The sequence below is a fragment of the Xyrauchen texanus genome, chromosome 13, assembly GCF_025860055.1.
Source record: "Xyrauchen texanus isolate HMW12.3.18 chromosome 13, RBS_HiC_50CHRs, whole genome shotgun sequence".
NCBI classification, from domain to species: domain Eukaryota; kingdom Metazoa; phylum Chordata; class Actinopteri; order Cypriniformes; family Catostomidae; genus Xyrauchen; species Xyrauchen texanus.
Genome location: NC_068288.1, coordinates 46,755,124 through 46,772,623, shown reverse-complemented (window position 1 = coordinate 46,772,623; position 17,500 = coordinate 46,755,124). Strand labels below are relative to the sequence as shown.

At 45.9% G+C, this 17,500-nt stretch overlaps 1 pseudogene; it reads right to left on the bottom strand.

The window, feature by feature from the left end:
• LOC127653558 (R3H domain-containing protein 2-like) overlaps nucleotides 1-17,500 on the bottom strand; it is a 90,556-nt pseudogene that overhangs the window by 683 nt on the left and 72,373 nt on the right.

Below are 17,500 nucleotides of genomic sequence, written 5' to 3'. Positions count from 1 at the left end.
AATAATAAAAAACATCCCTAATGAATCTCTTCCCTTTGACGTCTTCAGCTTCCTCTCCGTCGTACGCGCTCTCTCTCCGCACTCACTGCGAGCTAGCTCTCTCCAGCACGCGCAAGTCATAGTTCTTTTTCGTGGCGCGCAGCTTGAACAAACCGCCGCCGCTATTGTTGAGTTTGAAGGACGCGCTCTGAGCAGCCATTGTGTTGGGGAACACGGCCACGACGGTGTACAGGTGAGCGGGGTCGTGGTAGTCTCCTCTGGGGCCCGAGTGTGGCGTGGGACCCCGGGGACACTGCGGGTCCTTCAGCCATTGGATCTTGGCACCGCAGAGCGAGAGCTGGTTGAAAAGCTTCTCGGCTTCTGGACGAGAAATGCCTTCTGGGAGATCGGTCACCTCTAGCACGCGACTGACCACTGCGGAGAGATACAGCGTCATTTAGACAATCGGTCAAACTTGAGACACAACTGAGACAGATTCACGTTTCCTGTGATCTAAAATGTGGAAAATAGTAACGATAACGAAGTTGCTCAAAAAAGTGCGTCTTACCCACGTCAGTAGTTCCCAGATCTGTGGAGGCAGATTTGAGTGTTTGTCTTTTACCGCGAGCACCGTGTTTCATCACTGATTGAGTCTGAGAAAACAACAAAACCCACAGTGAGGACAGACAGACTCGTGAAATGAATGATCAGTTTGATTGTGTGATTGTGCAGTATAAGGGTAATGTGTTCCTGTAATAACCTTTTCCTGTAATGCAGTAAATGTTATCACATTACATCGCCTCAATCCGGGAGGTGGAGGACGGATCTCCGAGGAATTGCCTCCGCATCTGAGACCATCAATCCGCGCATCTTATCACGTGACTTGCTGAACGCGTTACCATGGAGACTCACAGCATGTGGAGGATCATGCTACTCTCCACGATCCACACACAACTCACCACACGCCCCATTGAGAGAACCACTAATCACCACCACGAGGAGGTTACCCCATGTGACTCTACCCTCCCTAGCAACCGGGACAATTTGGTTACCCCATGTGACTCTACCCTCCCTAGCAACCGGCCCAATTTGGTTACCCCATGTGACTCTACCCTCCCTAGCAACCGGCCCAATTTGGTTACCCCATGTGACTCTACCCTCCCTAGCAACCGGGACAATTTGGTTACCCCATGTGACTCTACCCTGCCTAGCAACCGGCCCAATTTGGTTACCCCATGTGACTCTACCCTCCCTAGCAACTGGCCCAATTTGGTTACCCCATGTGACTCTACCCTCCCTAGCAACTGGCCCAATTTGGTTACCCCATGTGACTCTACCCTCCCTAGCAACCAACCCAATTTGGTTACCCCATGTGACTCTACCCTCCTAGCAACCGGGACAATTTGGTTACCCCATGTGACATTACCCTCCCTAGCAACTGGCCCAATTTGGTTACCCCATGTGACTCTACCCTCCCTAGCAACTGGCCCAAATTGGTTACCCCATGTGACTCTACCCTCCCTAGCAACCGGGACAATTTGGTTACCCCATGTGACTCTACCCTGCCTAGCAACCGGCCCAATTTGGTTACCCCATGTGACTCTACCCTCCCTAGCAACCGGCCCAATTTGATTACCCCATGTGACTCTACCCTCCCTAGCAACCGCCCCAATTTGATTACCCCATGTGACTCTACCCTCCCTCGCAACCGGGACAATTTGGTTACCCCATGTGACTCTACCCTCCCTAGCAACTGGCCCAATTAGGTTACCCCATGTGACTCTACCCTCCCTAGCAACTGGGACAATTTGGTTACCCCATGTGACTCTACCCTCCCTAGCAACTGGCCCAATTTGGTTACCCCATGTGACTCTACCCTCCCTAGCAACCGCCCCAATTTGATTACCCCATGTGACTCTACCCTCCCTCGCAACCGCCCCAATTTGATTACCCCATGTGACTCTACCCTCCCTCGCAACCGGGACAATTTGATTACCCCATGTGACTCTACCCTCCCTCGCAACCGGGACAATTTGGTTACCCCATGTGACTCTACCCTCCCTAGCAACTGGCCCAATTAGGTTACCCCATGTGACTCTACCCTCCCTAGCAACTGGGACAATTTGGTTACCCCATGTGACTCTACCCTCCCTAGCAACTGGGACAATTTGGTTACCCCATGTGACTCTACCCTCCCTAGCAACCACCCCAATTTGATTACCCCATGTGACTCTACCCTCCCTAGCAACCGCCCCAATTTGATTACCCCATGTGACTCTACCCTCCCTAGCAACCAGGCCAATGTGGTTGCTAAGGAGACCTGGCTGGAGTCACTCAGCACGCCCTGGATTCAAACTCGCGACTCCAGGTGTGATAGTCAGCATCAATACTCGCTCAGATACCCAGAAACAACATTTTTAAACATATCATGTCACTTGAAGTGCTTCAGTAAAGATCCACATCCAGCATTATCCAAAACATAAAATTGGGCAAATTTTTGTCAAAATAAGAGCATCACATTATAAATGAAAACTTTGATGAAAACTTCTATTGAGTATCACAGCACTCTTGATTGTGAGATATAGATTCAACATAATCATAATAATATTATACTTTTGACTAATTATTAGTAATACAATTATCGCATTTTCTTAAATTTCATGCGTTTTATTTTGAATAATTTTGCACTTCTGTGTTCATGACAAAAGTTTCTCCAGATAAGACGTTGGTTAAATGACCCAGTGAGATTATTAAAGTGTGAAACACTGCGATTTATCTCTGGGAATCATTAAGAGACCACGGCCAAATCATCAGTTTCTCTGGATTCACCATTTATAGGTGTCTGTTTGAGTAAAATGAACATGTTTGTTTTGCTCTATAAAGTACTGACAACATTTCTCCCAAATTCTAAATAGGAATAACAAAAAATCTCTGCTTTGTTTGATACTTGTGGCCGTCCATCTTCCTCTTGATCACATTCCAGAGGTTTTCAATGGGGTTCAGGTCTGGACTTTGGGCTGGGAACATTATCGGAGCAGAAGGTGAAGCACCCCAGATCATGACCGATCCTCCACCTGGTCATCTAATGGTTAGACAGAGACCTGAAGACGCCATCATACCACAGTGTCTCGCGCCCATTGGGAAATTTAGTGGAGGATTGGTGATTCAGCAAGGCTGGAATCGGGCAGATTCGTCTTTGTGAAGGACGCATGAATCAAACCACGTACAAGGTTATCCTGGAAGAAAACTTCCTTTTGCTCCGACAATGTTCCCCAACACTGAGGATTGGTTTCTCCAGCAGGACAATGCTCCATGCCACAGACAGGTCAATCAAGGTGTGGATGGAGGACCACCGGATCAAGACCCAGTCATGGCCAGCCCAAAGTCCAGACCTGAACCCCATTGAAAACCTCTGGAATGTGATCAAGAGGAAGATGGACGGCCACAAGCCATCAAACAAAGCAGAGATGCTTGAATTTGTGCACCAGGAGTGGCATAAAGTCACCCAACAGCAATGTGAAAGACTGGCAGAGGGCATGCCAACACACATGAAAGCTGCGATTGAAAATCAGGATTATTCCAGCAAACATTGATTTCTGAACTCTTACTAAAGTAAAACATGAGTATCGTGTTGTTTAAAAATGAATATGAACTTCTTTGCATTATTCGAGGTCTGAAAAACAAAAATGGAAATACTTTGTTTACATTTCTTAAACTTACAAATACGAATATAACAGTAAAATGTAAGTAAATGTAAGTTATGTCCTGGCGAACAACACATTTCAACTGTAATGAGCTGCACAGGCGCTGTCGAAGCACTTGACATATAATTAACTTATACATGTTACTTTTAAAGTTCAGCAACACTGATGTATACAGCAAGACAACATTTGACGAAGAAGCCCGAGCACGCACACGCGCACGCACAAACACGCCACACACAAATAAGCACGCACACACAAACACGCACGCACACGTACGTACCTGATGGGAGCTGTATGAGGACTGGTTGTGGTTGTGCATGATGGGTGGTGGACACAGACTGTACTGGAGCGGCTGGCCCAGTAAAGAGTATCTCCCTTCTGCAGACACACACACATACTGGATCAACTCACTTTGAGCAGGTCATGTGACAAAACAATTGCTGACAGGCAGGGTGACCTTGAGATTACTGTGACTGATGTTATGCATGTAGGGTTGCCACCCGTCCCGTGGCCCCCCCCCTCCCTTATTTTAAGATAAGTACCCCTTATTTTAAAATGTCTAAAGTGGCAACCCTACATGCATGCTTGTAAACCACTCCTACAACTTTGTGCTAGTAACTGTATTGCACGCCACACTAAAGCATCAAGACATAATTCCTCTTTCAGGTTCATCTGTGGCTTTGACATGTAGCTCCGTCCACACGGAGATTTCATTTGTCCAAAATCCTGATATTATCCTGAATAACTTTATTTGTATGTCACAAATACAAAAACATACAACAGTATTTAAAGGGGCAGTTCACCCACAAATACATTTCTCATCATTTATTCACCCTCATGACATCTTAGTGTATGATGCACAAAAGAACAATATTACAGCTCTGGAGGTCCATACAATGCAAGTGAATGGTGACTAGAACTTTGAAGTTCCATAAAGCACATAAAGGCAGCATAAAAGTAATCCAGTGGTTTAATCCATGTCTTCAGAAGTGATACGATAGGTGTGGGTGAGAAACAGATCAATATTAAAAGTCCTTTTGGTTTTTTTTTTACAACAAATCTCCATTTTAACTTTCACTTTTTTTTTTTTTTGGCAACTCTCATTCTTGTGCATATCACCACCTACCAGTTGGTGCTTGTTAAAAGTGGAGATTTACAGTAAAAAAAAGGACTTCAATATTGATCTGTTTCTCACCCACACCTATCATATCACTTCTGAAGACATGGATTAAACCACTGGATTACTTGTATGCTGCATTTATGTGCTTTTTGGAGCTTCAAAGTTCTAGTCACATTCACTTGCATCGTATGGACCCACAGAGCTGAAATATTCTTATAAAAATCTTCATTTGTGTTCTGCAGAAGAAAGAAAGTCACACACATCTGGGATGACATGAGGGTGAGTAAATGATGACAGAAATGTCATTGTTGGGTGAATTTATAAATATCTGAACATTCTTAAAACTACATACATTGTCTTGAGAAATAAAATCTAAATCATAATTTTATTTTTTTGTACAAGAATTGCTTTCACAGAATAGATCTTTACAGCTTTTTTTCCTCTTTGTTTTAGGTCGAAATCAAACAAACTTTAGTGAAGAAAACAACGTATAAATACTGAACATGAATCCATTTAATTGTTTTTGCAGTGCAAACGTCACAATATGGCAATGCTAATATTTAGCTTTTAACGAGGACTCAAGAAGTGAATTGACGCTTGAAATTTGGTGAGGACACGATGTCAGATACTGATCCCTCTTAGACGTGTATAATGCAATTCGAATGTATATATACCTTGTGCTGGCCCGCCGGGTCGAGGGAACTGTGAAAAGAGAGGAAGCTGGCCGAGACCGGGACACACACTATTCACACTGCCAGACGGAGAGGGAGTCGGAGATTGTGTAGGAGACGCCAGTGGACTGTTCATCTGAGTACTGACCTACACACACAGAGAGAGAGAGAGAGAGAGAGAGAGATAAGTGTGCTTATTCTGGTCAAAACTCTTAGCATGTTTGTGTGACATGCATTAGCTGGCCCACTAGTCACAGGGTTACAGATACCTGCGGTTCGGGTTTGCTGGATCTCTGCTCCATGCTGTAGTATTTGCAGGGGTTCCACTGCACCAGTGGAGGATTCTGGGTCGGCTGCGGCCCATTTGGAACACTGAGCTGCATCACCATGACACCAGGGCCGGAGGCGGGACCCCTAAAACACAAAAACAAACAGTACAAATATGTCAGTCATTCACGAAAGCAAATTAAACACACATATATGCTCAAGCGCCGTGCATAAACTGAATGAATATAGTTAGCTGATAACACGATGGTTAATAAAGGTTAATGCAAGAGTTGTTTTTTTTTGGTATAGATATTTTGCTATTGGACTGGTGCTGTACTGCCACTTACTGGTGCAGAATGGATAATGTATTGGTAAAATAAGAGTAAGTTATTGTTCTCTGGTACCCGAATACTGCTGTATTTGCTGTGGGCTGCAGGGAGAGGCAGACTGGGTCATCTGGTACTGATCAGAACTATGCGGCTGCAGGTATCCCACAGAGGGACTGAAACAAACACACACACACACACACACACACACACACACACACACAAGGTTAGTTGTAGTTACAGTCTGCCTCAATGTAACAACTTGCAAAACATACGGTGCACTGTGCACATGAGACATACGGTGCACATGAGACATACGGCGCACTGTGCACATGTGACATACGGCGCACAGTGCACATGAGACATACGGCGCACATGAGACATACGGCGAACAGTGCACATGAGACATACGGCGCACAGTGCACATGAGACATACGGCGCACATGAGACATACGGCGAACAGTGCACATGAGACATACGGCGCACAGTGCACATGAGACATACGGCGCACATGAGACATACGGCGCACATGAGACGGTGCACTGTGCACATGAGACATACGGTGCACATGAGACATACGGTGCACATGAGACATACGGTGCACATGTGACATACGGTGCACATGAGACATACGGTGCACATGAGACATACTGGTGCACATGAGACATACGGTGCACATAGAGACATACGGTGCACATGAGACATACTGGTGCACATGAGACATACGGTGCACATGAGACATACTGGTGCACATGAGACATACGGTGCACATGAGACATACGGTGCACATGAGACATACGGTGCACATGAGACATACGGTGCACATGAGACATACGGTGCACATGTGACATACGGTGCACATGAGACATACGGTGCACATGAGACATACGGTGCACATGAGACATACGGTGCACATGAGACATACGGTGCACATGAGACATACAGTGCACATGTGACATACGGTGCACTGTGCACATGAGACATACGGTGCACATGAGACATACGGTGCACATGAGACATACGGTGCACATGAGACATACGGTGCACATGAGACATACGGTGCACATGAGACATACGGTGCACGGTGCACATGAGACATACGGTGCACATGAGACATACGGTGCACGGTGCACTTGAGACATACGGTGCACGGTGCACATGAGACATACGGTGCACATGAGACATACGGTGCACATGAGACATACGGTGCACATGAGACATACGGTGCACATGAGACATACGGTGCACATGTGACATACGGTGCACTGTGCACATGAGACATACGGTGCACATGTGACATACGGTGCACTGTGCACATGAGACATACGGTGCACATGAGACATACGGTGCACATGTGACATACGGTGCACATGAGACATACAGTGCACATGTGACATACGGTGCACATGAGACATACAGTGCACATGTGACATACGGTGCACTGTGCACATGAGACATACAGTGCACATGAGACATACAGTGCACATGAGACATACGGTGCACATGTGACATACGGTGCACTGTGCACATGAGACATACGGTGCACATGTGACATACGGTGCACTGTGCACATGAGACATACGGTGCACATGAGACATACGGTGCACATGAGACATACGGCGAACAGTGCACATGAGACATACGGTGCACATGAGACACACGGTGCACATGAGACATACGGTGCACATGTGACATACGGTGCACGGTGCACATGAGACATACGGTGCACGGTGCACATGAGACATACGGTGCACATGAGACATACGGTGCACATGAGACATACGGTGCACATGAGACATACGGTGCACATGAGACATACAGTGCACATGTGACATACGGTGCACTGTGCACATGAGACATACGGTGCACTGTGCACATGAGACATACGGTGCACGGTGCACATGAGACATACGGTGCACGGTGCACATGAGACATACGGTGCACGGTGCACATGAGACATACGGTGCACGGTGCACATGAGACATACGGTGCACATGAGACATACGGTGCACGGTGCACATGAGACATACGGTGCACGGTGCACATGAGACATACGGTGCACGGTGCACATGAGACATACGGTGCACATGAGACATACGGTGCACATGAGACATACGGTGCACATGAGACATACGGTGCACATGAGACATACGGTACACTGTGCACATGTGACATACGGTGCACTGTGCACATGAGACATACGGTGCACATGAGACATACGGTGCACATGAGACATACGGTGCACATGAGACATACGGTGCACTGTGCACATGAGACATACGGTGCACATGAGACATACGGTGCACTGTGCACATGAGACATACGGTGCACATGAGACATACGGTGCACTGTGCACATGAGACATACGGTGCACATGAGACATACGGTGCACATGAGACATACGGTGCACTGTGCACATGTGACATACGGTGCACGGTGCACATGAGACATACGGTGCACATGAGACATACGGTGCACATGAGACATACGGTGCACATGAGACATACGGTGCACATGTGACATACGGTGCACTGTGCACATGACATACGGTGCACATGAGACATACGGTGCACATGAGACATACGGTGCACATGAGACATACGGTGCACATGAGACATACGGTGCACATGAGACATACGGTGCACTGTGCACATGACATACGGTGCACATGTGACATACGGTGCACATGAGACATACGGTGCACTGTGCACATGACATACGGTGCACATGTGACATACGGTGCACTGTGCATATGTGGTATGTGTTTGTGTGTGTACCTTGTGCTGTTCTGTTGTGCTGGAGTCAGTACGCCATAATAAACAGGCATAGGTGCAGCCGTTGGCATGGCTCCCTGCACTGACTGGTTAGCGGGCACCATGACAGGCTGCTGGTACTGCTGCTGAACCACAGACTGGCTCTCATTGGCTACAGGCACCTGAGACGAGAACACAGACAGGATGTTATCAGTTATCAGGGTTTCTTCAACTACGGACACTTTTGATCTTATTAAACGTACTTTTAAATATCACTAATTTGTCGGTAAAACTTTATATGTAGCCTATATTTATAATGCATTTGATAGGTATTATAAATGTGTTATAATGCATTTGAAAGGTATTATAAATGTGTTATAATGCATTTGAAAGGTATTATAAATGTGTTATAATGCATTTGTAGTGTTCCTTAAAGTATATAATATACATAAGTAGATGCTATCTTTTGATTAATCGTATGGTTTTGGTGGAAATAAACGAAATCAGAGTGAAAACTGATTCATTTTCACAATAAATTGTGAAGATAAATATAGTTTTAAAAATGCAATTGTATTTATATAGTTTGGGCCTGAGACAGAATCTGTACCTATAGCTGAATCGAGGAAGTCTGTAAGATTCCACACAAATTAATCTGGGATATTAAAGTGTCCCACTCAAACACACCTGATAGGAGGGCATGGGTGGGTATGAGACCATCATTCCCGGCATCTGTCCGTTCATGCCCGTGCGCTGTGTGTTCATCATACTGGTGCTCTGTGGCTGCTGAACTCCCATCATGCTCTGGTACACTGGCTGCTGACTGGTCATCATGGGTTGTAGAGGAGCTGATCTCGCAAAGAGAAACATGAACTTCAGAGTGATTCACAGAGTGAAGTAATATTTTAAATGTAATATATAACAAATATAAGACAGTATTGCCAACAGATACTGCACGAGTCATCTAAAAACCTACAAGAAATCTTGTCTTTCGATATTAATACATTTCAATGTTTGAAGAGCACTTGTGTGCCACACACTCTCACGCATGACACTGACCGGAGGGCTGCGCTGGCGGGGGGAGAGGCTGAGAGCGCTGTGTGGGATACGACACCTGGTGAGATATGGACCTGTACTGCTGACCTGAATTAGGATACTGTCCACCTGTAGAATAATACTGCACCTGAATCTGAGCGAGAGACACACAGAGATATTAAAAGTTTGATGACACAAGTGCATACTGCACATCATTTTCTGTGACACCTTCTCTTCACATACTGTTCTTGCACGCACACTCTCACACACGCACTCACGCATGCACCCGTGCACACAAACTCACGCATGCACCCGCGCGCGCACACTCACGCACGCACCCGCGTGCACACACACTCACGCACGCACCCGCGGGCACACACACACTCACACATGCACCCTCGGGCACACTCACGCAAGCACGCGGGCACACACACACACACACTCACACATGCACCCTCGCGCACACTCACGCAAGCACGCGGGCACACACACACACTCACGCATGCACTCTCCCTCACACACTCTCACGCACGCGTGCACCCACTCAGTCTCACTCACGCACACACTCAGTCGCACGCATGCACCCGCACACACTCACTCACGCATGCACGCGCACACACTCGCACACTCACACTCATGCATGCACGCGCACCCACTGCACGCGCACCCACTCAGTCTCACGCACGCACGCGCGCCCGCCCGCACACACACACTCTCTCTCTCTCTCGCGACGCTCACACACTCTCAAGCACAAACACACACTCTCAAGCACGAACGCACACACTCTCATGCACAAACACACACTCTCACGCACGAACGCACACTCTCACGCACGAACGCACACTCTCACGCACGAACGCACACACTCTCATGCACATACGTGCGCACACACACACTTCCGTTAGCTCTGCGCTGCATTTTATAGAGAATACTGTTGTGCTGTTGCTGAGATTAGAGTTGATCTGAACATCATTTTTAGCATCATTACAGATTTTCCGATTCGAATCTTAGGCTCTCAATTTTATTCTATTCGGATTCAATTAAAAATCAATTCATATATATATATATATATATATATATATACAGTGAGGAAAATAAGTATTTGAACACCCTGCTATTTTGCAACTTCTCCCACTTAGAAATCATGGAGGGGTCTGAAATTGTCATCGTAGGGGCATGTGCACTGTGAGAGACATAATCTAAAAAAAAATCCAGAAATCACAATGTATGATTTTTTAACTATTTATTTGTATGATACAGCTGCAAATAAGTATTTGAACACCTGAGAAAATCAATGTTAATATTTGGTACAGTAGCCTTTGTTTGCAATTACAGAGGTCAAATGTTTCCTGTAGTTTTTCACCAGGTTTGCACACACTGCAGGAGGGATTTTGGCCCACTCCTCCACACAGATCTTCTCTAGATCAGTCAGGTTTCTGGGCTGTCGCTGAGAAACACGGAGTTTGAGCTCCCTCCAAAGATTCTCTATTGGGTTTAGGTCTGGAGACTGGCTAGGCCACGCCAGAACCTTGATATGCTTCTTACAGAGCCACTCCTTGGTTATCCTGGCTGTGTGCTTCGGGTCATTGTCATGTTGGAAGACCCAGCCTTGACCCATCTTCAATGCTCTAACTGAGGGAAGGAGGTTGTTCCCCAAAATCTCGCATCGATACACACAGAGATATTAAAAGTTTGATGACACAAGTGCATACTGCACATCATTTTCTGTGACACCTTCTCTTCACATACTGTTCTTGCACGCACACTCTCACACACGCGCACGCACTCACGCACGCACACACTCACGCACGCACCCGCGCGCACACACTCACACATGCACCCGCGCGTACACACTCACGCACGCACCCGCGCGCACACACTCACGCACGCACCCGCGCGCACACACTCACGCAAGCATGCGGGCACGCACACACACACACTCACACATGCGCCCTCGCGCAAGCACGCGGGCACACACACACACTCACGCATGCACTCTTTTTATTTTATTCTATTCGATTCAATTAAAAATCAATTCATATATATATATATATATATATATATATATATATACACACACACACACACACACACACACACACAAATGCATCTTGTCATTAGTTTATCATTTTGGTCACATTTTAGCTTTTGAAACACTTCATTGTTACATGTTTAATGTTTACATGCATAATTTGTACTACTGGTATGTAGAACACATGCTATAATGATACTGTCTCTTTAAGAACCGCCTCACAGAAGAGTTTTGATTGAGCTTAGCTTAACTGGGTAGTCCTAGTGCTGGATAGCTCCACCACTGAAATATTATTGGTCAAAAACACAGCTCCAAATGTGTGGATTATACTCGGATTGGCTGCATGAGTGTGGACAGATAAATAAATGGAAGCGTGTCACCATCAGGGTGTTGTACCTGCTGAGGGGGTGGAGGCGGCTGCATGTAACCCTGCACAGGTGGCGCCGCCTGCAGAATGGTTTGTGTGGGCGGGGTGGTGGTGGTGGAGGGGGTGCGGTGCGGTGCTGGGGGCTGGTATCCAGATGGCGGTGGGGGATGATGTAGCTGGGCTGGGGTGGAGGGTGCTGGTACAGGCCGGGCGGCTCTGGAGCTTCACTAGAGCTCTGACGACTCAAAGACATCTGCCCGAAACCAGGAGTCAACTCATCTCCCTATAGAGACAGAGATACAGATCAGCACAGGGTCTGTGATATTAAACGCACAAGTTAAGCATTTGTTGCATAATGCCGATTACTTTCGATGCAAGTGCACTGCATTAGCCACAATTGTGTGTTATTTTTTTTTAAACTTGTATTCAGAATCAGCATAAACACTGTAGACTGATAAAGAGTTGGCACCGTTATCGCTGACTGCAGTGAGATATGTGTAAGACAATATCCTGATACAAGCTCGAGAGAGATTCAAAGAGAGCACAGGAGGGAGAATGAAGGGAAGCACATGGGGAAAAGAAAGGAAACCAGAGCAGTGCAGTAGTACCATGTTGTACTGCTGGGAAGGAGAAACGGGCAGGATGACCTCACGGGCACCGAGGGGTTTGAATAAGACACAGCCTGCACAGACGGCTGCAGAGATGCCACTGGCTGCAGAAGACAGAAGAGAGATTTAGTAGGAAGACTAGTAGTAGGGTTTGGAACAGCATGAGAGGGAATAAATGATGACAGGATTTTTACTTTTGGGGCAACTGTTCCTCTACGGGCTTTTGTAAGTTGTGCAGCTCAGTTTACCAGCTAGATGAAGTTAACATGGGGTTGTTGTGTGGTGCACTCACCTGAGGCAGCATGTGATTGTGTGCGCTGATGCCGTGGTTAGCGTGTGAGTGTGTGTGAGAGTCGGGGTGGGCAGCAGGGCAGTTTGAGGGGGTGGGGGGCAGGTTGGCTCTGAGGGACACCAGAGGGGCAGGGCAAGAGGCCACGGCCCGGCTGGAGCGGTTGTGATGGCGGACAAATATCCAGATTGACCGTAGGAAGACCTGTGACATATGAGACATTAATGCATTAGAGACTACAGACAACGATCTGCAATGTTAGAATGTGGGGAGTAAGAGAGATGTGAAAAAACACAGCGAAACAGACAAAGTTGAAAACTTTTTTTCTTCCCAATTTGGAACGCCCAATTCCCAATGCGCTCCAAGTCCTCGCGGTGGCGTAGTGACTCGCCTCAATGCGGGTGGCGGAGGACGAATCTCAGTTGCCTCCGCGTCTGAGACCGCCAATCCGCGTCTTATCACGCGGGCTTGTTGAGCTGCTATCGTGGAGACGTAGCGTGTGTGAAGGATTCACGCTATTCTCCGCAGCATCCACGCACAACTCACTTTCTACACAAATGTTAAAACGTAACGCTTTAACCTCTGGGGTCATTTTTCTGCGCCGCTTGCAACGATACACAGACAAGAAAGCTACAGGATATTATGGAAGGGTTAACATTTTCCTCAGAAGAAGAGCGGACTCGATGAAGCAGGTATTTAAATTGTATGCTGTACGATATAAATATGATATAAAATAATATGAATGTTTAGATTATATTTTATCTAGTGTTTATGGTGCCTCATTATCATCAACAAAGCTTGTGCTTGCAAATATGTGTTCAGGTTAAATGAGTAAAATGCACTTTAATTATGCCCATATTAGAGAATCAGCATCTTATAATGATTTCTGAAGGATCATGTGACACTGAAGACGGCAGTAATGATGCTGAAAATTGCATTTTGCAATATATTCAAATAGAAAACTGTTCTTTTAAATTGTAAAATGAGTTCAAACAATGTTGTTTCTGAATTTTTGGGTCAAATAAATCCAGTCTTGGTGAGCAGAAGAGATTTCTTTTAACGGTAGTGTAGGTCTAAAATTAAGTAAAGTTTTTATGTAAAGAAAATATATAGTCAGATTACTTCTTTAACTTAAAACTTGATTTTGATCATTAAGTCTCCTCACATTCATTCTCTATCCCTCATTGATAGGCCCAGGGGAGGGTCTTTGTAATCTCATGTGTGAATCACATTAATATTCATGATAGGCCACGCCTCCTTGCATATTACCATTCAACACTGAAAGTGTTTAACAAAAGTTAAATGACTATATTGTTTTGTATGAATGAGTGATCAGGATGGTTTTCACATCATTCTGTAGCAAAAACTCTCGGCTATAAGATCCAGTTCTCAAAGGTCGTGTGGATAAATGTTCATTATGTGTTATATGACCTTATATCGTTTTTTCATAAACCATGCATAAACATTATTTCCTCAAAAATACAAACATGTACACACATGTTGCTCACATGTTATTGTAGCCAATTTGTGCTGAATACAGTGTTATCAGACTTTAGACATTAATATGTTTTTAAGCAACTGAAAAAAGCACACACGTCAAGGCATGTCAAAACTTCTCCAGGGCCCAAAATACCCTCAGACCCCAGAGGGTTAAGACCGGCTCCCGTTTGTCCCGTTAGATCGTGTCGATGCAAATATTCACAGCCGGTGCAAATAAACTTTAAAGATGCTTGGCAGGATTTTGCATCTCATCCTCTTTGGCCCTTTGCTTTTGCGCGCCTTGCTTTAACAGCTAAATGATTCTTGCGTTGGTTTGATGGATCAGGAGATACACTGCACTGACAAAGGACAGTTTTCCCGAGCACATTCAGCAACAAATAAATAAGCCTGTGTAACCTGTACGGGAGCCCCTGGCGCTGCCCTGCGAGCCCTTGCTGCCCAGACTGTCTCCTCGTGTGAGGATGGAGATGCCGCTGAAGCTGCTGGCTTTAGTGACCGGCGGTCTGAGCGTGCGGTTCGAGCTGTCTGAATCGGTGCTGCTCCAGGGCCGAGGCTCCAGACTCTTCATATCGCTGTCAGTGCTGCTCTGTCGACTGCTGGACGCCCGACTCGAAGCTCTCCCGGTTACCCCTGCAGACACGAGAAGGAACAGAACGAAGACATTTAGAAGAGGAGCGGGATGAGGAAATGAGAGAACCTTGAGTCAAAAGAGAGAAAGCAGACTTATGTGAAAACACAAAATCAAACGATCATTCTGAAGGAAACATCAATAATCCAGACACAACACTCGGGATGGGAATCTTAAGGAACGGCGAGAGCACATTAATACTTCTGAAAGGCAGGTATTAATCTGATTCACGCTGAGCATCCTGCTGTCATTGTGGCAAAACAGAGACTTTGAGATTGGAGAATTAATAGAATACCCATTGATATATATTAAAGAGCACCTATTATGATTTCTAAACGTGTCTGATTTTGTTTTGAAGGTCTCATACAAAAGATTTACATGCATCCAAAGTCAAAAAACACTTTAATTTGCTCATAATTTAAATTGATTTGAATTAAAATTTTCCCCAGTGTCAAAAACGACTCGTTCAATGATCCGTTCATTCTAAACTCCTCCTATCAGAGAGCATACTCTGCTCTGATTGGTGCGTTCTAAAGCGTTCACTCTAAACTCCTCCTTTCAGAGAGCATACTCTGCTCTGATTGGTGCGTTCTAAAGCGTTCACTCTAAACTCCTCCTTTCAGAGAGCATACTCTGCTCTGATTGGTCCGCTCTAAAGCCGCTCATTCTAAACTCCTCCTTTCAGAGAGCATACTCTGCTCTGATTGGTCCGTTCTAAAGCATTCATTCTAAACTCCTCCTTTCAGAGAGCATACTCTGCTCTGATTGGTGCGCTCTAAAGCGTTCATTCTAAACTCCTTTCAGAGAGCATACTCTGCTCTGATTGGTCCATTCTAAAGCATTCATTCTAAACTCCTCCTTTCAGAGAGCATACTCTGCTCTGATTGGTCCATTCTAAAGCATTCATTCTAAACTCCTTTCAGAGAGCATACTCTGCTCTGATTGGTCCGTTCTAAAGCGTTCATTCTAAACTCCTCCTTTCAGAGAGCATACACTGCTCTGATTGGTCCGTTCTAAAGCGTTCATTCTAAACTCCTCCTTTCAGAGAGCATACTCTGCTCTGATTGGTCCGTTCTAAAGCATTCATTCTAAACTCCTCCTTTCAGAGAGCATACTCTGCTCTGATTGGTCCGTTCTAAAGCATTCATTCTAAACTCCTCCTTTCAGAGAGCATACTCTGCTCTGATTGGTGCGTTCTAAAGCATTCATTCTAAACTCCTTTCAGAGAGCATACTCTGCTCTGATTGGTCCATTCTAAAGCATTCATTCTAAACTCCTCCTTTCAGAGAGCATACTCTGCTCTGATTGGTCCGTTCTAAAGCGTTCATTCTAAACGCCTCCTTTCAGAGAGCATACACTGCTCTGATTGGTCCGTTCTAAAGCGTTCATTCTAAACTCCTCCTTTCAGAGAGCATACTCTGCTCTGATTGGTCCGTTTATTAAAAATTGATCCTATTATTAAAGTCCACTGAAAAAGGTTTTGACCAACTTTAAATGACTGTATCGTTGTTGTTTTGTACAATAAATGAGGAAATTGACAGAAAGAAGTGTTGTCAATATATTGTATATGTATTATTATAATAATAATTATTTAGTGGGGGTCTAGGTATCTCACAGCGAGTACTGACGCTGATTATCACACCTGGAGTCACACCAAATTGGCCGGTTGCTAGGAGGGTAGAGTCACATGGGGTAACCTCCTCGTGGTCACTATAATGTGGTTCTCGCTCTCGGTGGGGCGTGTGGTGAGTGACTCCAGTCAGGTCTCCTTAGCAACCAAATTGGCCCGGATGCTAGGGAGGGTAGAGTCACATGGGGTAACCTCCTCGTGGTCACTATAATGTGGTTCTCGCTCTCGGTGGGGCGTGTGGTGAGTGACTCCAGTCAGGTCTCCTTAGCAACCAAATTGGCCCGGTTGCTAGGGAGGGTAAAGTCACATGGGGTAACCTCCTCGTGGTCACTATAATGTGGTTCTCGCTCTTGGTGGGGCGTGTGGTGAGTGACTCCAGTCAGGTCTCCTTAGCAACCAAATTGGCCCGGATGCTAGGGAGGGTAGAGTCACATGGGGTAACCTCCTCGTGGTCACTATAATGTGGTTCTCGCCTCGGTGGGGCGTGTGGTGAGTGACTCCAGTCAGGTCTCCTTAGCAACCAAATTGGCCCGGTTGCTAGGGAGGGTAAAGTCACATGGGGTAACCTCCTCGTGGTCACTATAATGTGGTTCT